Source organism: Heterodontus francisci, unplaced genomic scaffold, assembly GCF_036365525.1.
Source record: "Heterodontus francisci isolate sHetFra1 unplaced genomic scaffold, sHetFra1.hap1 HAP1_SCAFFOLD_91, whole genome shotgun sequence".
Taxonomy (NCBI): domain Eukaryota; kingdom Metazoa; phylum Chordata; class Chondrichthyes; order Heterodontiformes; family Heterodontidae; genus Heterodontus; species Heterodontus francisci.
Window position 1 is genome coordinate 7,030,800 of NW_027140989.1, and position 20,472 is coordinate 7,051,271.

Sequence of the window (20,472 nt, forward strand, 5' to 3'; positions counted from 1 at the left end):
CAATTTTATTCCATTTTAATGACCATGTCCTGTTTTACAACTGACAGCAATATAATTCATTTGTGCGTTGATTGCCTCTTCCTGTTTTATAATTAACCGTACCATTTTTCAACTGTGTATTCATTTTCATGTCCTCTTTTATAATTAACAGTAACATTATTCCCATGCGCACTGATTATCATGTCCTGTTTCATGATTAAGAGGAACATTCTTCCCCTGTATACTGATTTTCATGTCCTGTTTTGTAACTAAGAGTAACAGCATCAGCTGTGCATTGATTGCCATGTCCTGTGTTATAATCAACTGTAACATTAGTTGCCTGTGCAATGATTATCCTGTCCTGTTTTAAAATTGACTGTAACATTATTCCCCTGTGTGTCGATTATAATTTCCTGATTTATAATTAACAGTAACAATATCCCTCTGTGTATTGCTTATCATGTCGTGTTTTATAATTAACAGTAACATTCTTGCCCTGTGTTTTGATTGCCATGTCCTGTACCATAATTGAAGGCACTTTATTCCCCCCGAGTATTGATTGCCAGGTCCTGTTTTATAATTAAGCGTAGCATTAATATCTCGTGAATTGATTACCATGTACTTTTTATGATTATCAGTAACATTATTCCCCTGTGCACATATTATCATGTCCTGTTTTATGATTACCAGCAATTTTAATCGCTTTTAATGATCATGTCCTGTTTTACAATTAACAGCAATATTTTTCCACTGTGCATTGATTGCCATTTCCTGTTTTATAATTAACAGTACCATTTTTCCACTGTGTATTCATTTTCATGTCCTGTTTTATAATTAACAGAGCATTATTCCGTTGTGTGCTGATTATCATGTCCTGTTTTATGATTAAGAGTAACATCATTCCCTGTGTACAGATTCTCATGTCCTGTTTTATAACTAAGAGGAACATCATCCTCTGTGCATTGATTGCCATGGCCTGTGTTATACCTAACTGTAACATTAATTGCCTGTGTAATGATTATCCTGTCCTGTTTTAAAATTAACAGTGACATTATTCCCCAAACTATTGATTGTCATGTCCTGTTTTGTAACTAACAGTAACATCATTCCCCCGTGCATTGATTGCCAAAACATGTTTAATAATTAACTGTAACATTATTCCCCTGTGCCTTGTGTATCACATCCTACTTTATAATTAACCGCAACATTATTCCCCTGCCTATTGATTATCATGTGCTGTTTTATAATTACCTGTAGCCTTATCCCCTTGTGTATTGATGGCCATGTCCTGTTCTGTAATTCACAGTGCCATTAATCGCCCTACATTGAATTCCATGTCGTGTTTTATAATTATTGGCAACATTGTCCCCCTGTCCATTGATTATCATGTCCTATTTTATAACTAAGCATAAAAGTATTACGCTGTTTATTGATTATCATGCCATGTTTTTTTCAATTAACAGTACCATTATTGCCCTTTGTATAGATTATACTGTCCTGTTAATAATTAACAGACACATTATTCCCCTGCGTATTGACTACCGTGTCCTGTTTTATAATTAACAGTAACATTACTCCCCTATATATTGTTTATCATGTCGTGTTCTATAATTAACAGTATTATTCTTGCCCTGTGTATTGATTGCCATGTCCTGCACTATAATTAATATGTACTTTATTCCTCTGAGAATTTGATTGCAAGGTCCTGTTTTATAATTAAGAGCAGCATTAATCTCCCGTGATTTGGTTGCCATGTCCTGTTTTATAATTAACAGTAACATTATTGCCCTGTGTATTGATTATCATGTTCTGTTTTATAATTAACAGTAAAGTTATTCCCCTTTGTGTTGATTGTCATGTCCTTTTTTTATAATTAACAGCAACATTTTTCCCCTGTGCATTGATTGCCAAGTTCTGTTTTATAATTATCAACAATATTTGTCCCCTGTTTCTATCTTGTCCTGTTTCATTATTAACAGTATCATTATTACCCCGTGCATTGATTAATATGTACAATTTTATAATTACCAGTTAAATTATTTCCCTATGTATTGATCGTCATGTCCAGCTTTTTAAGTAACAGTAACATTATTGCCCTGTGGAGTGAATGCCCTGTCTTGTTTTATAATTCACTGAAATATTATTCTCCTGGGCACTGATTACCATGTCCTGTTTTATAATTACCAGCAATTTTATGCCTTTTAATTTTGATTTCCTGTTTTATAATTGACATTAATATATTAGTCCCCTGTGCATTGATTGCCATGCAATACTTTATAACTTACAGTACCATTTTTCCACTGTGTATCCATTGTCATGGCCTGTTTTATAATTAACAGCAGCATTACTCCCCTGTGCATTGATTATCAAGTCCTGGTTTATAATTATCAGCAATATCAATCCCCTATTTTTATCATGTCCTGTTTTATAATTAACAGTATCATTATTCCCCCGTGCGTTGAATAACATGTACAATTTTATAATTACCAGTAATATTATTTCCCTGTGTATTGTTCGTCATGCCCTGTTTTGTAATTAACATTAACATTATTACCCTGTGCATTGATTGCCATGTTTTGTTTTACAATTTACTGTAACATTATTCCCCTGTGATCTAATTGCCATGTCCTGTCTTATAATTATCAGCAATTTTATTCCCTTGTAATTATCATGTCCTGTTTTACAATTAACAGCAATATTATTCCTCGGTGCATTGATTGCCATTTCCTGTTTTATAATTAACAGTACCATTTTTCCACTGTGTATTCATTTTCATGTCCTGTTTTATAATTAACAGTAACATTATTCCCATGTGTACTGATTATCATATCCTGATTTATAACTAAGAGGAACATCATCCCCTGTGCATTGATTGCCATATCCTGTGTTATACTTAACTGTAACATTAATTGCCTGTGCAATGATTATCCTGTCCTGTTTTAAAATTAACAGTGACATTATTCCCCTGTCTAATGATTGTCATGTCCTGTTTTGTAACTCACAGTAACATTATTCCCCCGTGCATTGATTAGCAAGTTCTGTTTAATAATTAACTGTAACATTATTGCCCTGTGCCTTGAGTATCACATCCTACTTTATAACCAACAGTAACATTATTCCCCTATGTATTGATTCTCATTTCCTGTTTATAATTAACTGCAACATTATTCCCCAATGTATTGATTATCATGCCCTGATTTATAATTAAAAGTATCATTATTCCTCTGTGTATTGATTATCATGCGCTGATTTATAATTAACAGTAACATTATTCCCCTGTGATCTGATTACCATGTCCTGTTTTATAATTACCAGCATCTTTATTCCCTTTTAATGATCATATCCTGTTTGAAAATTGACAGAAACATTATCCATCCCCCCCGACCCCCGCATTGATTGTTATTACCTGTTTTATAATTAACAGTACCATTTTTCCACTGTGTATTCATTTTCATATCCTGATTTATAATTAACAGTAACAATATTCCTCTGTGTATTGCTTATCATGTTTTATAATTAACAGTAATATTCTTGCCCTGTGTATTGATTGCCATGTCCTGTATTATAATTAACAGGCACTTTAGTCCCCTGAGTATTGATTGCCATATCCTGTTTTATAATTAAGAGCAGCATCAATCTCCTATGAATTGATTGCCATGTACTTTTTATAATTATCAGTAACATTATTGCCCTCTGTACATATTGTCATGTCCTGTTTTAGAAACAAAAGTAACATTATTCCCCTGTGTATTGATTATCATGTTCTGTTTTATAATTATCAGCCATATCAGTCCCCTGTTTTTATCATGTCCTGTTTCATAATTAACAGTGTCATTATTCCCCCGTGCATCGAATAACATGTATAGTTTTCTAATTGCAAGTAATATTATTTCCTTGTGTATTGTTCGTCATGCCTTGGTTTGTAATTAACATTTACATTATTGCCCTGTGCATTGATTGCCATGCTTTGTTTTGCAGTTCACTATAACATTATTCCCCTGTGACCTAATTACCATGACCTGTTTTATAATTACCAGCACTTTTATTCCCTTTTAATGATCATGTCTTGTTTTACAATTGACAGTAACATTATTCACTTCCCTTGCATTGATTGCCATGTACTGTGTTATAATTAACAGTACCAGTTTTCCACTGTGTATTCATTTCCATGTCCTGATTTATAATTAATAGTAACATTATTCCCATGTGTACTTATTATCATGTCCTGTTTTATGATTAAGATGAACATTCTTCCCCTGTTTAGTGATTATCATGTCCTGTTTTATAACTAAGAGTAACATCATTCCCCTGTGTATAGATTTTCATGTCCTATTATATAACTAAGCGGAGCATCATTTCTTGTGCATTGATTGTGAAGCCCTGTGCTATACTTAACTGTAACATTACTCCACTGTGCAATGACCATCAATTCCTGTTTTATAATTAACAAAAATATTATTTCCCTGTGTAATAACATGTCTTGTTTTCTAATTAACTGTGACATTATTCCCCTGTGTATTGATTAGCATGTCCTATTTTATAAATATCTGTAACATTATTGCCATCTGTATTGTTCTTCATGTCCTATTTAACTGTTAACTGTAACATCATTCCCATTGATCTCATCTCCAATTCATGTTAAATTTATCCCCCTGTGTATTTTTGTGAAGCCCATTATGAGAATGAACTATAATAATATAACTTCTAGTTATCAAACCTATTTAACTATTTACAGAGACGTCAATACTGTGTGCAAATTAATATTATAGAATCAAGACTGTTAATATTCTGTGTATTTGTCACATTGAATTGAATAATTGATTGTAAATTTAATACTGAGTGTATTCTTTACCAAACATAGCTTCACCATCAGCAGTTATGTCATTCTCCTGTGTACTGTTTATCATATCCAATTAGCAAATAATTGTAAATGTATTCCGCTGTGCATTGACTATCAAGCTCAATCCATTGTTTAATTGTAATTTCATTCCCCCGTGAATTTGTTTCTTATGGCCAACTTAACACATAACTGTAACAATATTCCCATGTGTATTGTGAAGTCCAATTCAGCAATTACATGTGCGTTTATTTCTCTATGCATTGTTATCAAACCCAATAAAACAATTGACGTTAAATTTTAATACATTGTTTTAGTTATCAAGGCAAATATAAAAATTAAGTGTAAGCCTATGCCACGTGTTTTATTTGCCAGGCTCAATTTCACAGTTAATTGTAACTTTCTTCTTCTGTACCTTGGTTCTGATGTCTGCAATTGTGTTCAACATTATTTCCCGGTATTTTGGCCTATATATTAGCAAAAAGTGTAGGCGTAAAACCAGTGCATAAGCTGTCAATGTCAAAATCAATTTAATGTACTCCCTGTATTCTGCTTTATTTATTAGGTGAAAATTAACAACTTACTGATCTTTATTCTCCTGTATATTAGTTATCATCATTAATTAAACAATTAGCTGCATAATAATTTCCCAATGTGTTGGTTATCATCACCAATGTAACAATTAGCTCTTACTTTATTCCCCAGCGTATTGTTATCAAAGTCCAAGATAACAAATATCATGAAGTGTAAAGCCTTTGCATTAGCGATAAAAGCCAATATAGCAAATAAATTCAACATTTCCCATCATGAAATATGTACCATGTGCAAGTTTTCATTTTAATGTACCTTTATTACCCATTGAGTTAGGTATCATATCCAATTCAATACTTAACTTTAATATTATTCCTCTCCATATTGGTCATCGTGTTTGTCTCAACAATTAACTGCAATGCCATTCACCTATATATTGTTTTTAAGTGAAATTTAACAATTAACTGTAGCTCTATTCCCCAATGCGTTATGTATCATGCCCAAGTGACTGTCAACTGTTAAGTTCCGGACCTATGTATTGTTCATCATGCTCAATTTGTGAGCGACATTTATTTCCATGTTTATTGATTATCAAGCCCAATATAACAATTTACTGTAGTCTAAAACCACATATTTAATCAGCCAGTCCAATAACACAATGATGTTTTACTTCATGAGGAGTGTATATTTCTTATAGGTAATTTACTAATTAACTGTAACTTCATTCACATCTGAATTGGTTATTCGAAACAAGTTGGCAATCAAGCGCAATTTTATTTACCCATGCATTGCTTATTAAGTCAAATTTTAAAAATAAATCTGCAGATACTCCCTTGTGTATTGTTATTTGTTGAAATGTAGCAATTAACTGTAAAGTTACCCCCCCCCCCCCCCCACCCCCCGGATTATCTATCAATGTCAATATAACAATTATCCGCATTTGTTTTTGCCGGGTACATTGTTTATTACTTAATCAGCTAATTTGATAGTGTATTGGTTATTATCTCTGTTTTAAATGTTTTCGTCAGTATAATTGGATATCATGTCAAATTAAAGAAACTGCGGTAACTTTATACTCCTGTGCATCGTTATGAATTCAAAAATTAAATTTAATTGTTACTTAAACCACTGTGTATAAGCTACCAAGATAACACTTACAATTAAATGCATCTTGTTATATTGCGCATTATTTATCAGGTGCAAGGTAGCAATTAACCACAAATCATTTCCATTGTGTTTTCCTTCTCAGGTTCATTAAAAAAATACTGAAACTTTATTCCATTGTAAATTATCAAACAAAATATAACAAATAGCTGTAAATGGAAGAGCTTTGCAGATGTTCGTAAGTCCAAAATTGCAAATGAATGCCACAGTTTGCCAAAACCAATGTCTGTCAGTTGCAACATAACTTTTCATTCGACCTTTGTTCCAATGTGTATTGAATATCACGTCCAATGTAACTCTTACCTATAAATTAGTACCGTGTACTGTTTACCATGCTGATCTGAACAAGTAACTGCGACATTACCTGCGACCTGTGCATTGGTTATCATCTCCAATTTAACAATTAACGGCAGCTTAATTCCCCCCATACATTGGTAATCATGTTCATGTAACAGACCGCAGTAGCTTCTTTTCCCTATGCATTATAAAGCTCAATTTTCCAATTGTTTGTAACTTGATGGCCAATTGTATTATCTGTCAGGTCGAATTGAACAATTAACTGCAACTTAATTAGCCCATATTCAATAAAAAAAAACTTTAACTTTATTCCGCTGTATTGTTTGCAAGCAAAGTATAGTAATTAACTGTAAATTTAAACAAGGTGTATTTGCTACCAAGGCCAATCTAAGAATTAAATGCACCTCTTTAACGGGTGCATTGATTGTCAAGTGCAAGGTAACACGTAGTTTTAACTATATTCATTTGTCTATTGGTTATTTTGTCAATTTTGGTAGTTCATTGCCACTGCATTATCCTTTGCATTTGTTAACAATCCCAATTTACCAATTAACAATTCCCCTGTACATTAACTCTCATGTCCTCTTTAAAAGCTAACCACAACTTTATTCCACTTTGTATTCATTATCAAGCTCAATTTTAGTAATTTACTGTAACTTTATTCCCGTCTGGATTGTTTGTGATTTCCAATTGAAAAATGGGCAGCAAGAGTATTCCCCAGCACATCGTTTATCATTTAAAATGTTAAGAATATCTGTAACTTTATTTCCCTGTGCATTGTCATATCCAATATATTGAATAATGTTAATTTAAGCACTGTGAACTAGTTCATAAGGCCTACAGGAAACTAAATAAATAAATGCGAAGTTAAAGATAGTGCACTATTTCTCAGGTGCAATTTAATCATTTACAGTAACATTATTCATCTGTGTATTGGCTACCAATCCCAATTCATTAATTAACTGTAACTTTATTCACAGTGGATTTGCTGGCTTGTCTAATTTAACAATAACATATATTTATTCCACTGATTTCAAGCTCAAAAGAGAAATACATTTTAAATTTAAATGCTGTGCATTGGTTATCAAGGTCAACATGGCAATTGAAAGCAATATTTTACGCAGTACATTATGTATCAGAGCTAAATTACCAGTGAACTGCGTCTTTATTTATTTATTTATTTTGCCTCAGTTCTCATGTCCATTATAGCAATTAACTGTAACTTTATTCCAATGTGACCAGCTTACTATGCCCAATTTTAGAATTCACAGTAATGTTGTTCCACTGTGAATTGGTTATCAAGTCCAATATACTTATTAACTGCAAATATATTCCCTGTCTATTGTTATAAATCCTAACATAACAATTAACTATGAATTTCACTATGGGTGAGCTTGCAGCATGGGTTGGTACCTGGGATCTCGATGTTGTGGCCATTTCGGAGACATGGGTAGAGCAGGGGCAGGAATGGATGTTGCAGGTTCCGGGATTTAGATGTTTCAGTAAGAACAGAGAAGAGGGTAAAAGAGGTGGGGGGGGGGGGGGGTGGCATTGTTAATCAAGGAAAGTATTACAGCGGCAGAAAGGACGTTTGAGGACTCGTCTACTGAGGTAGTATGAGCCGAGGTTAGAAACAGGAGAGGAGAGGTCACCCTGTTGGGAGTTTCGAAATACCTCCGAATAGTTCCAGAGATGTAGAGGAAAGGATAGCGAAGATGATTCTCGACAGGAGCGAGAGTAACAGGGTAGTGGTTATGGGGGACTTTAACTTTCCAAATATTGACTGGAAATACAATAGTTCGAGTACTTTAGATGGGTCTGTTTTTGTCCAGTGTGTGCAGGAGGGTTTTCTGACACAGTATGTAGACAGGCCAACCAGGGGCGATGCCACATTGGATTTGGTACTGGGTAATGAACCCGGCCAGGTGTTCGATTTAGATGTAGGTGAGCACTTTGGCGATAGTGATCACAATTCAGTTAGGTTTACCTTAGCGATGGGCAGGGACAGGTATATACCGCAGGGAAAGAATTATAGCTGGGGGAAAGGAAATTATGACGCGATTATGCAAGATTTAGGATGTGCAGGATGGGGAAGGAAACTGCAGGGGATGGGCACAAACGAAATGTGGAGCTTATTCAAGGAGCAGCTAATGCGTGTCCTTGATAAGTATGTACCTGTCAGGCAGGGAGGAAGTTGTCGAGCGAGGAAGCCGTGGTTTACTAAAGAAGTTGAAGTGCTTGTCAAGAGGAAGAAGGCGGCTTATGTTAGGATGAGACGTGAAGGCTCAGTTAGGGCGCTTGAGAGTTACAAGCTAGCCAGGAAGGATCTAAAGGGAGGGCTAATAAGAGCAAGGAGAGGACACGAGAAGTCATTGGCGGATAGGATCAAAGAAAACCCTAAGGCTTTCTATAGGTACATCAGGGATAAAAGAATGACTTGAGTAAGAACAGGGCCAATCAAGGATAGTAGTGGGAAGTTGTGTGTAGAATCAGAGGAGAAAGGGGAAGCGTTAAATGAATATTTTTCGTCAGTATTTACAGTAGAGAAAGAAAATGTTGTCGAGGAGATTACTGTGATACAGCCCACTGGGCTAGATGGGATTGAGATTCAAAAGGAGGAGGTGTTAGCAATTTTGGAAAGTGTGAAAATAGATAAGTCCCCTGGGCCAGATGGGATTTATCCTAGGATTCTCTGGGAAGCCAGGGAGGAGATTGCAGAGCCGTTGTTGTTGATCTTTATGTCGTCATTGTCGACAGGAGTAGTGCCGGAAGACTGGAGGATAGCAAATGTTGTCCCCTTGTTCAAGAAAGGGAGTAGAGACAGCCCTGGTAATTATAGACCTGTGAGCTTTACTTCGGTTGTGGGTAAAATGTTGGAAAAGGTTATAAGAGATAGGATTTATAATCATCTTGAAAAGAATAAGTTCATTTGCGATAGTCAGCACGGTTTTGTGAAAGGTAGGTCGTGCCTCACAAACCTTATGGAGTTTTTCGAGAAGGTGACCAAACAGGTGGATGAGGGTAAAGCCGTGGATGTGGTGTATATGGATTTCAGTAAGGCGTTTGATAAGGTTCCCCACGGTAGGCTATTGCAGAAAATACGGAAGTATGGGGTTGAAGGTGATTTAGAGCTTTGGATCTGAGATTGGCTAGCTGAAAGAAGACAGAGGGTGGTGGTTGATGGCAAATGTTCATCCTGGAGTTTAGTTACTAGTGGTGTACCGCAAGGATCTGTTTTGGGGCCAGTGCCCCAAATGACCTGGATGAGGGTGTAGAAGGGTGGGTTAGTACATTTGCGGATGACACGAAGGTCGGTGGAGTTGTGGATAGTGTCGAAGGGTGTTGTAGGGTACAGAGGGACATAGATAGGCTGCAGAGCTGGACTGAGAGAAGGCAAATGGAGTTTAATGCGGAGAAGTGTGATGTGATTCACTTTGGCAGGAGTAACAGGAATGCAGAGCACTGGGCTAATGGGAAGATTCTTGGTAGTGTAGATGAGCAGAGAGATCTTGGTGTCCAGGTACATAAATCCCTGAAAGTTGCTACCCAGGTTAATAGGGCTGTTAAGAAGGCATATGGTGTGTTAGCTTTTATTAGTAGGGGGGTCGAGTTTCGGAGCCACGAGGTCATGATGCAACTGTACAAAACTCTGGTGAGGCCGCACCTTGAGTATTGCGTGCAGTTCTGGTCACCGCATTATAGGAAGGATGTGGAAGCTTTGGAAAGGGTGCAGAGGAGATTTACAAGGATGTTGCCTGGTATGGAGGGAAGGTCTTACGATGAAAGGCTGAGGGACTTGGGGTTGTTTTCGTTCGAGAGAAGGAGGAGGAGAGGTGACTTAATAGAGACATACAAGATAATCAGAGGGTTTGATAGGGTGGATAGCGAGAGTCTTTTTCCTCGGATGATGATGGCAAACACGAGGGGACATAGCTTTAAGTTGAGGGGTGAAAGATATAGGACAGATGTCAGAGGTCTTTTCTTTACGCAGAGAGTAGTTGGGGCGTGGAACGCCCTGCCTGCAACAGTAGTAGACTCGCCAACTTTAAGGGCATTTAAGTGGTCATTGGATAGTCATATGGATGAAAATGGAATAGTGTTGGTCAGATGGTTTCACAGGCCGGCGCAACATCGAGGGCCGAAGGGCCTGTATTGCGCTGGAATGTTCTAATTCTAATTCTAACTTCAGCACCTTGGGTTGAATCTTATTCAACTGTCAATGTCGGGTTCCGTGCCGGGGTAGGGGGGCGGGGGGGGGGGGGGCGAGGGTGTTGGCGGTTGGGTGGCGGGTGTGCACAGAAGATTGTAATGGCTGTGCACACCTTCCAGGCCGACAACAGGAATGTTGGACACGATCTTCCCGGCACTGGCAGGGTTCTGTGGCATCACCCCCAAATCTCAGCAATGGGACCTGACTTCAAATATTTAAATAACTTCCAATGCAATAGTTCACGATCTTACCGGCTATTCGGGATCTTCCATGTGATGGGTGGCACTCACGCACCTTTACATCCCATGCCGGGAAAGCTGGTGACACCAACGTGGGGAAAGGGGGAATTTAGGATTTTTTGTATGATGGCAGGTGGATTGGGGTGAACGTTGCATTCGTAGTGTAGTGGGAGGGGAGGGGGTGTCCTCTGCAAGTAGTTCAGTTGTGGGCATATGAGGGTAATCTGCTTGTGTTTTTCGGGGTAAAGTGGAACTCTGCATTCTCTGTGCATGTTGGGTAGCCTCGCCTCGCGTGATGATGGGTGGGCGGCCTGTCCTGCATGTTTAAATGAGCTTCCGTGCTGAAGATTACAGCAGCATGGCGGCGCATGGCCCGTGCGAGGGCGGCCTTTTTTTTGCACGCTGCGTTCCCAGCAGTCTGGCAAGAAAAATCAGCTCCATTTATTATTTACCATGATCAATATAACAATAAAATATATCACCATGCTCTGCTATATTTATGACGTGGAAGAGAAGACTTAACTGTAACTTTATTCCTCGTTCATTGGATAACAGGTTCAATTAAAAAATTAATTTTAGAATTGTTCCACTCTGTAATGGTGAAGAAGACAGATGTAACAACCAACTGTATCTTTGCAGTCAGTGTATTGAATGTAATATAAAATGTAACAATTATTTCCTTGTGCAGTCATTATTAATTCAGATTTAACAGCTATCTGTAATATTGTAGCCCATGAACACATCATCAAGAGCAAGTTCGCCGTTAACTAATTGCATTATGTAGCGTACATATGGCGCTGAATTGTTTGGGGCCCCTGAGATTGGTTTAGAGGTGGATGGGCTTATAGAATTTCGAAGGGAGGTTGGTGGGGTGGGAAGGGGGTGGAGGCGGATGGGGAGGTTAGGCCCCTAACCTCCCTATTGCAACTTATTGTTTTGGGAGGAAGGATCGGCTGACTACAGCCTTCCAGTCCAGAGGCCACAGGGAACTGACCAGCAGCAGGGAGGGCCACTGCCACAAGGGGAGCTCACCAGGAAAACGAGGTGGTCTCCCTGCGGGCTTTGGATGGCCTCCTCCTTGAGCAATTTGTGGCCCATGGAATGTTCATGGCACCAAACGAAGCACTTCGCTGTCCCCCCTCACCCTGTAGTCAATGCCCACCCTACGTCCTCCCATTGCTGAGTCCAACCATATTGGACCCGGCGACACTCCTTCACTTACCTTAGCTCTGGGCCTGGGTGCCTGGCGTCTGTAGTACCGGCAGTGCTCACTGCTTGCGATGGGGCTGTCAACACTACTAAGCAGCATGCCCTGTGATCGGCTGGTAACTCTTCAAGGCAGGATCCCAGTCTTCAAAGGGACAGGGATCCAGGAACCGGACTTGTAAATGAGTTAGGAACATGCCATTGCACCGGGGCATCTCCAATTGGCCAAAGCGGGATTCTGCCCGCTTTTTCGAGACAACGCTGGGACCCCTGCCGTGGGCCTAAAATTCAGAACATAAAATTCAATTGAAAGGTCATTTAAATTAATGATCATCGAGCCCATTTTTAACAATTATCTACGACTTTATTCACCAGTTTTATTTCAGCAACATATTGGTTATTATTTCCAATTAATCAATTAACTGTAATATTCCCCTGTATATTGGTTATCAATCCCAATTTTTCAGTTAACGGTACATGCGAATGCCTTGTATTCGTTATCACGGCCAATATATAAAAAAAGAATCAATGAACCAGCAAAAATAAAACATGGAATAAAAATACAAGGGGAGCAGCGGTTTTGATCTAAGCTATTCGAACTGAATATTGAATCCAGAAGGCTGTAACGTGCTCATTTGCAAGATGAGGTGCTGCTGTTTGAGCTTACGTTGAGCTTCATTGGAACACAGTAGCACGCTGAAGCCAGAAATGTCTGACTGGGAGTAAGGTGGAGATTTCAAACGTCATGCAACAGGAATCCTGGTGGCACTCTTGCAGACTAAACATATGGTTTCATCAAGGTGACCATCCAGTCTGTGTTTAGTCTCCAGAATGACGAGGAGAGCACATGATGAGCAATAATTACTATATACTGAACTGAAAGAAGTGCAAGTAAATATGTGTTTCACATGGAAGGCGTTTTGAGGCCCTAAATGGTGGGAATGGAGGCGGGAAAACGGTAGGTGTTGTATCTCCTCCGTTTGTCTGGAAGGGTGTGAAGGTTAAGGGGGAAGGAGTTGGGCGTGACTGAGGAGTAGACCAGGGTGTCACAGAGGGAGCAGTTATTTCACAATGTGAAAGAAGAGGAGAGGAAGATACCTTTGGTGGCGGCATCATGCTAGAGATGGCGGATGTGGAGAAGGGCTATCTATTGAATACAGAGTCTGGCGGTGTAAAGCTGAGGACAATAGGAACCCTATCATGGCTCTGAGGGGGGGGGGGGAAGGGGTGAGAGCAGACGTGCCTGAAATAGATTGGATATGGTGGACGGGCATGCTCGGTTTAGGAAAAAGGAAGACATATTAGAAGCGCTAGTATGGGAGGTTACATTGCCTGCACCGATGCGATGGAGACAGAGAAACTAGGAGAATGAGTTGGAGTCCTTGCAGGAGGTGGGGTGTGCAGATGTATAGTCCATGTAGAAGTGGGAGTCCTTGAACCTATAGTGAATATTGGTCGATATTCTATCCCTTAAAATGGATCCAGAGAAGCCGAGGAGGGAAGGGTCAGAGATGGACCATGTGAAGGTGGGGAAAGGTGTTAATTGGGGAAAAAAGTCATGGCATTTTACAGTTCAGATTGAGAGCAGGCAGCGTCACCAATGCAGACAACAATTCGCTGTAAGAAGAGGTGAGGAAGAGGGACTGTGTAGGACTGGAATAAGGAATGTTCTGCCTAGACTACTGAAAGGCAAACATAGCTTGGACCCAGGTGGGTACTGATAGCAGCACCTTCTATGAGGAGGAGTGAGTGGAGTTGAAGGAGAAGTTATTCAATTTGACAACAGGTTCAGCCAGGAAAAGTAGGCTGGTGATGGAGGTCTAGTCTGGCCTCCATTCTAGGAACTAGCAGAGAGCAGAACATCGTGTTGGGGGATGGAGGTGTTAAGTGATTTGATGTCCATGGTGAATAGGACATGGTGAGGGCCAGGAAACTGGATATTGTTGATGTGATGGAGACCATCAGAAGAGTCAATTATGTAGATGCCAAGGTACTGGGCAAAGGGATTATAAATGTAGGCGAGATTGGAAGAAATCAGTTCAGTACAAAGGAATAGAGGGAAACATGTCTACCAGCAGGTCGTGGTGGTGGACTTTGTGAAGAAGTTAGAACCAGGCTGTACGGGTTGCATAGCTGAGTTTGGACGCCATGGAAGGAGGATAGCCTCAGGAGATGAGGTCAATGGCAGTCCCGAAAACAATGGATGATGTGTGGTAATGGGGTGTTGTCCCAGGGGAGATAGGAGGAAGTCAGAGAGTTGGAATTAGGCCTCTGCAAGGTAGAGGTCAGTACGCCAGACAACATCGGTGGGTTTGATGACGATGTTTGGGCAGGATATGTGAGAATGGAGCGCTGCAATTTCAGAGGGAGTTCAGTGACAGCAAGTGAAGGGAGCGGTGAAATTGAGATGGTCAATGTCACGCCGATGTACTCAGTGACAAGTGGGAGGGAGGGTAATCCGCCAGAAGGAGGGTTCAGGCGGAGAGAGAATACAGGAGACTTTGTTCGCTGTGTATTGGGTATGGCGCCAAATTTGGCAATTAACCATAACATTTTCCGTTGTGTATTCATTATTATTTCTAATTTAGCAGCTCAGTATGGCATTGTACGCTGTGCAGTCATTATCGAGAACAATTTAGCAAATAAATGATTTGATTTGCCAGTCCTTCTGTTGCATTCAATTGAACAATTAATGGAAACATTTTTCTTCTGCGTAGTGTTATCAAGCCCCAATTGAAAGTTAACTGTAACTTCATAACATGTGTATTATCTATAATGTGCATTTTAACAATTGACTGTATCTGTATTTCCCTGTACTTTGGCTGTTTGACTAATTTAACAAATGGCTGCAACTTTATTGAATTGTGTAATAGCTGATTTGATCGATGTAACAATTAATTGTGAATGTATTCCCCTCTGCATTTGTTAGCAACACAAATTTAACAATACAATGTGAAGAATGTGTTTTGGTATGAAGCCCAATGTCAGAATTAACTGCAGCTGTAAAACTTCTGCATTCGCTTTCCAAACAGAAATCAACTATAACAGTATTTCCATATGCAGATTATCAAGTTGAACTTAAATATTCAGCACGTTTATTAGCCAGTATATTTGTACAATTCAATTTAACAATTGAGGATATCATTATTCTGTACTTTATTGGATGTCAAACTCAGCTTAATAATCAACAGCAACTTTATTTTTCTGTGCATTGGTTATGGTATACAATTTATTAATCTAGTGTTAATTAATCACACTATTTATTAGCTGTAATTTTCGTTAATTTAGCATATTTTGATTCCCATTTGTGACGGTTGTCATGACCAAGGTAAACATTAACTGTAACCTTATACTCTATGTGCTGTTATGAAATCCAATTTAGCAATTAAAAGTTAGTTTATACCAATGTGCATTGTGAAGAAGCCGACACAATAATTTCCCAAAAATATAAATCTTGTGTAGTAGTTATCAAAAGCAATAGAAACACTGGGATGTCACTTTACACCGTGTGCATTATTTAGCATCTGCAATTTAAAAAAAACATTGAATTTAGCTCTGTTCCCCTGTGCATTGGAAAGCATGTACAATTTATCAAATAGCTGTAATATTAAACATGTTTTCATTAGTTATCAAAGCAACAATAACAATTAAATATAACTTTGTAACGATTACATCATTTAGAAGATGCAGTTGGTCATTTACGTGCAACCTTATTTCACTGCCCATTGATTGTTATGTTCAAGGTTATATTTAATCATAACTTTTTCCCCAGTGTATCCGATATCATGACCAATTTAACAAATAGCTGCAGCTTTGTTCGTCTATGTCTTGGATAACATGTTCAGTTTAACAATTAACTACACCTTTTAACCTCTTTGTATTTGCTTTCACGTCCCATTTCGCAATTAAGTGCAACCTGAATGTCTATTGGTTATCATTCCTCATTGAACTATTAACTGTACTTGCATTCCCCTGAACATTGGCTATATTATCTAATTCGACAATTAGCTAAAACTTAATTGTGTGATGGTTGTCATGAGCAATGTAAATATGATTTTAAATGCTTTCCTCGGTGGTTTGGCTAATATCACCACTTTACTAATTTTGGATGAGTTTATTCCCATGTGTATTGGTATAAAGCCAAACATAAAAACTGACGACAATGTTATAAATGTTGTTTTGGTTAACAAAACAATTTATCAATACACAGTATGTTTTACAATGTGTACATTATCAAGGTCATTTCAAAAGTTCATTCATTTTAATTGCAAGTGTACTGATCGTATTTATTTATAAATTGACTTTAACATTAACCCCAACTGCTTCTCACACTCAATTTAACAACTGATACTAACTTTATTCCATGTGTATTGTCCAATTTATCAATTAACTGCTAATAAGTTCCACTGTGTAGTGTTTAGCAAGCCCAAAGTTGCACATTGAAAGCCAGTGTTTTAGTTATCATTATATTGCAATGACATATACCTTTTTAACTGAATGCAATATTTATCAGGTGCAATGTATCAATTTGCTGCAAGTTAATTCCGCTGTGTAATGTTTGTCATGTCAAACTTAACAATTAACTGTAGCATTATATACCTACGCATTTATTATTATGTCCAATTTTCTAATTAACTATACATGTATTCCCATAGATATTCATTATCACATCTAGTGCAAGAATTAGCTGTAACTTTGTTAACAAATAGTTTTGGAAGTCTAACCTGTGTATTAGGTTTCAAGGGCACTATACGCAATTAATTATAACTTTATACCCAGTGTTTTATTTATCTGGTGTAATTTAACACAGAAGAAACTTATTGTAACATTTCCCATGTATATTGAGTAGACTTTTCAATTTAACTGTCAACTGTGAATTTATTCTCCTGTTCATTATTAATCCTGTCCATTTAACAAGTAACTGCAGCACTGTACTCTGGGATGTAGCTGCCCTCGTTATATGCCGCAATTCAGTTACAAATGTGCAATTTATTTCAATGGGTTACAGATTAAACTTAATGTCGAACCTCAATGTAATACAGCAGCTCAAACGAATACATTCTCTCAAGTTAATGCAATCCCTCAAAGTAATTCTGCACATCACAATAATACAGCACCCCAAACTAATACAACACCTCAAACTAATACAGCTCCTCAAGCCAATCCAGCACCTGAAACTAACACAGTCCCTCCAACTAATAGTGGACCTCAAATTAATCCAGTCCCTCAAACGAACATCTCACCTCAAACTAACATTCTCTCAAGACTTACAGCCCCTCTAATCTAGACAGCATGGCAAACTAACACAGCCCCTCAAACTGATACAGACACTCAAACAAATGCAGACCCTCCATCTAATACATCCCCTCAATCTAATACAGTCCTTCATACAAGTACAGTCCCTCCAACCAGTTCAGCGCCTCTAACTCATGCAGTATCTCGTACTAGCACAGCTGGTCAAACTAATACAGCCCCTCAAACAAATAGAGATCATCAAACGAATGCAGCCCCTTCAACGAATACAACCCTCTGACTAATACAGCCTTTCAAGTTAATACATGCCCTCCGTCTGTTACAGATCCTAAAACTAATACACACCCTCAAACCAATACAGGCCCTCAATCTGCTAAAGACTCTCCAACGCATACAGTCCCACAAAATAATACATACAGTCAAACTAACACAGAGCCTGAAACTAATACAGAGCCTCAAAGTAAGACAGACCGACCACTGTTGTTTGTAATATACATAAATGATTTGGAGGGAAGTATAGGTGGTCTGATTAGCAAGTTTGCAGACGACACTAAGATTGGTGGAGTAGCAGATACTGAAGGGGACTGTCAGAGAATACAGCAGAATATAGATAGACTGGAGAGTTGGCAGAGAAATGGCAGATGGAGTTCAATCAGGGCAAATGCCAGGTGATGCATTTTGGAAGATCCAATTCAAGAGTGAACTATACAGTAAATGGAAAAGTCCTGGGGAAAATTGTGTTCAGGTCCATTGTTCCCTGAAGGTGGCAACGCAAGTCAATAGAGTGGTCAAGAAGGCATACGGCATGCTTTCCTTCATCGGACGGGGTATTGAGTACAAGAGTTGGCAGGTCATGTTACAGTTGTATAGGACTTTGGTTCGGCCACATTTGGAATACTGCGTACAGTTCTGGTCGCCACATTACCAAAAGGATGTGGATGCTTTGGAGAGGGTGCAGAGGAGGTTCACCAGAATGTTGCCTGGTATGGAGGGCGCTCGCTATGAAGAGAGGTTGAGTAGATTAGGATTATTTTCATTAGAAAGAGGGAGGTTGAGGGGGGACCTGATTGAGGTGTACAAAATCATGAGAGGTATAGACAGGGTGGATAGCAAGAGGATTTTTCCCAGAGTGGGGGATTCAATTACTAGGGGTCATGAGTTCAAAGTGAGAGGGGAAATGTTAAGGGGGGATATGCGTGGAAAGTTCTTTACGCAGAGGGGGGTGGGTGCCTGGAACGCGTTGCCAGCGGAGGTGGTAGACGCGGGCACGATAGCGTCTTTTACGATGTATCTAGACTTACACATGAATGGGCAGGAAGCAAAGAGATACAGACCCTTAGAAAATAGGTGACATGTTTAGATAGAGGATCTGGATCGGCGCAGGCTTGGAGGGCCGAAGGGCCTGTTCCTGTGCTGTAATTTGCTTTATTCTTTGTTCCTTGGGTGGGAGGGTAAGTTGTGAGGAGGATGCAGAGAGGCTTCAGGATGATTTGTACAAGTTGGATGAGTGGGCTAATGCATGGCAGATGCTGAATAATGCTTATAAATGTGAGGTCTTCCTCTTTGGTAGCAGACACTGGAAGGCCTATTATTATCTGAATAGCTATAAACTCAGAGAGGGAAAGATTCAGCGAGAGCTGGGTGTTTTCGTACACCAGTCACGGAAGGTAAGCATGCCGGTGCAACAGGTGGTAAAATAGGCAAATGGTACGTTATAGAACATAGAACATACAGCACAGAACAGGCCCTTCGGCCCACAATGTTGTGCCGATCCTTTGTCCTCTGTCAAGGACAATTTAATCTATACCCCATCATTCTCCTTTATCCATATACCTATCCAAAAGCCTTTTGAAAGTCCCTAAAGTTTCTGACTCAACAACTTCCCCGGGCAAGGCATTCCATGCCTCGACCACTCTCTGGGAAAAGAACCTTCCCCTGACATCCCCCTTATATCTCCCACCCTTCACCTTAAATTTATGACCCCTTGTAACGCTTTGCTCCACCCGGGGAAAAAGTTTCTGACTGTCTACCCTATCTATTCCCCTGATCATCTTATAAACCTCTATCATGTCACCCCTCATCCTTCTCCTTTCTAATGAGAAGAGGCCTAGAATGTTCAGCCTTTCCTCGTAAGACTTATTCTCCATTCCAGGCAACATCCTGGTAAATCTCCTCTGCACCCTCTCCAAGGCTTCCACATCCTTCCTAAAATGAGGCGACCAGAACTGCACACAGTACTCCAAATGAGGCCTTACCAAGGTCCTGTACAGCTGCATCATCACCTCACGGCTCTTAAATTCAATCCCTCTGCTAATGAACGCTAACACCCCATATGCCTTCTTCACAGCCCTATCCACTTGAGTTGCAACTTTCAATGATCTATGCACATAGACCCCAAGGTCTCTCTGCTCCTCCACATGCCCAAGAACCCTACCGTTAACCCAGTATTTTGCATTCATGTTTGTCCTTCCAAAATGGACGACCTCACACTTTTCAGGGTTAAACTCCATCTGCCACTTTTCAGCCCAGCACTGCAACCTATCCAAGTCCCTTTGCAGACGACAATAGCCCTCCTCGGTATCCACAACTCCACCAACCTTTGTATCATCTGCAAATTTACTGACCCACCCTTCGACTTCCTCATCCAAGTCGTTAATAAAAATCACAAACAGGAGAGGACCCAGAACTGATCCCTGCGGCACGCCACTGGTAACTGGGCTCCAGGCTGAGTATTTACCATCTAAGACCACTCTCTG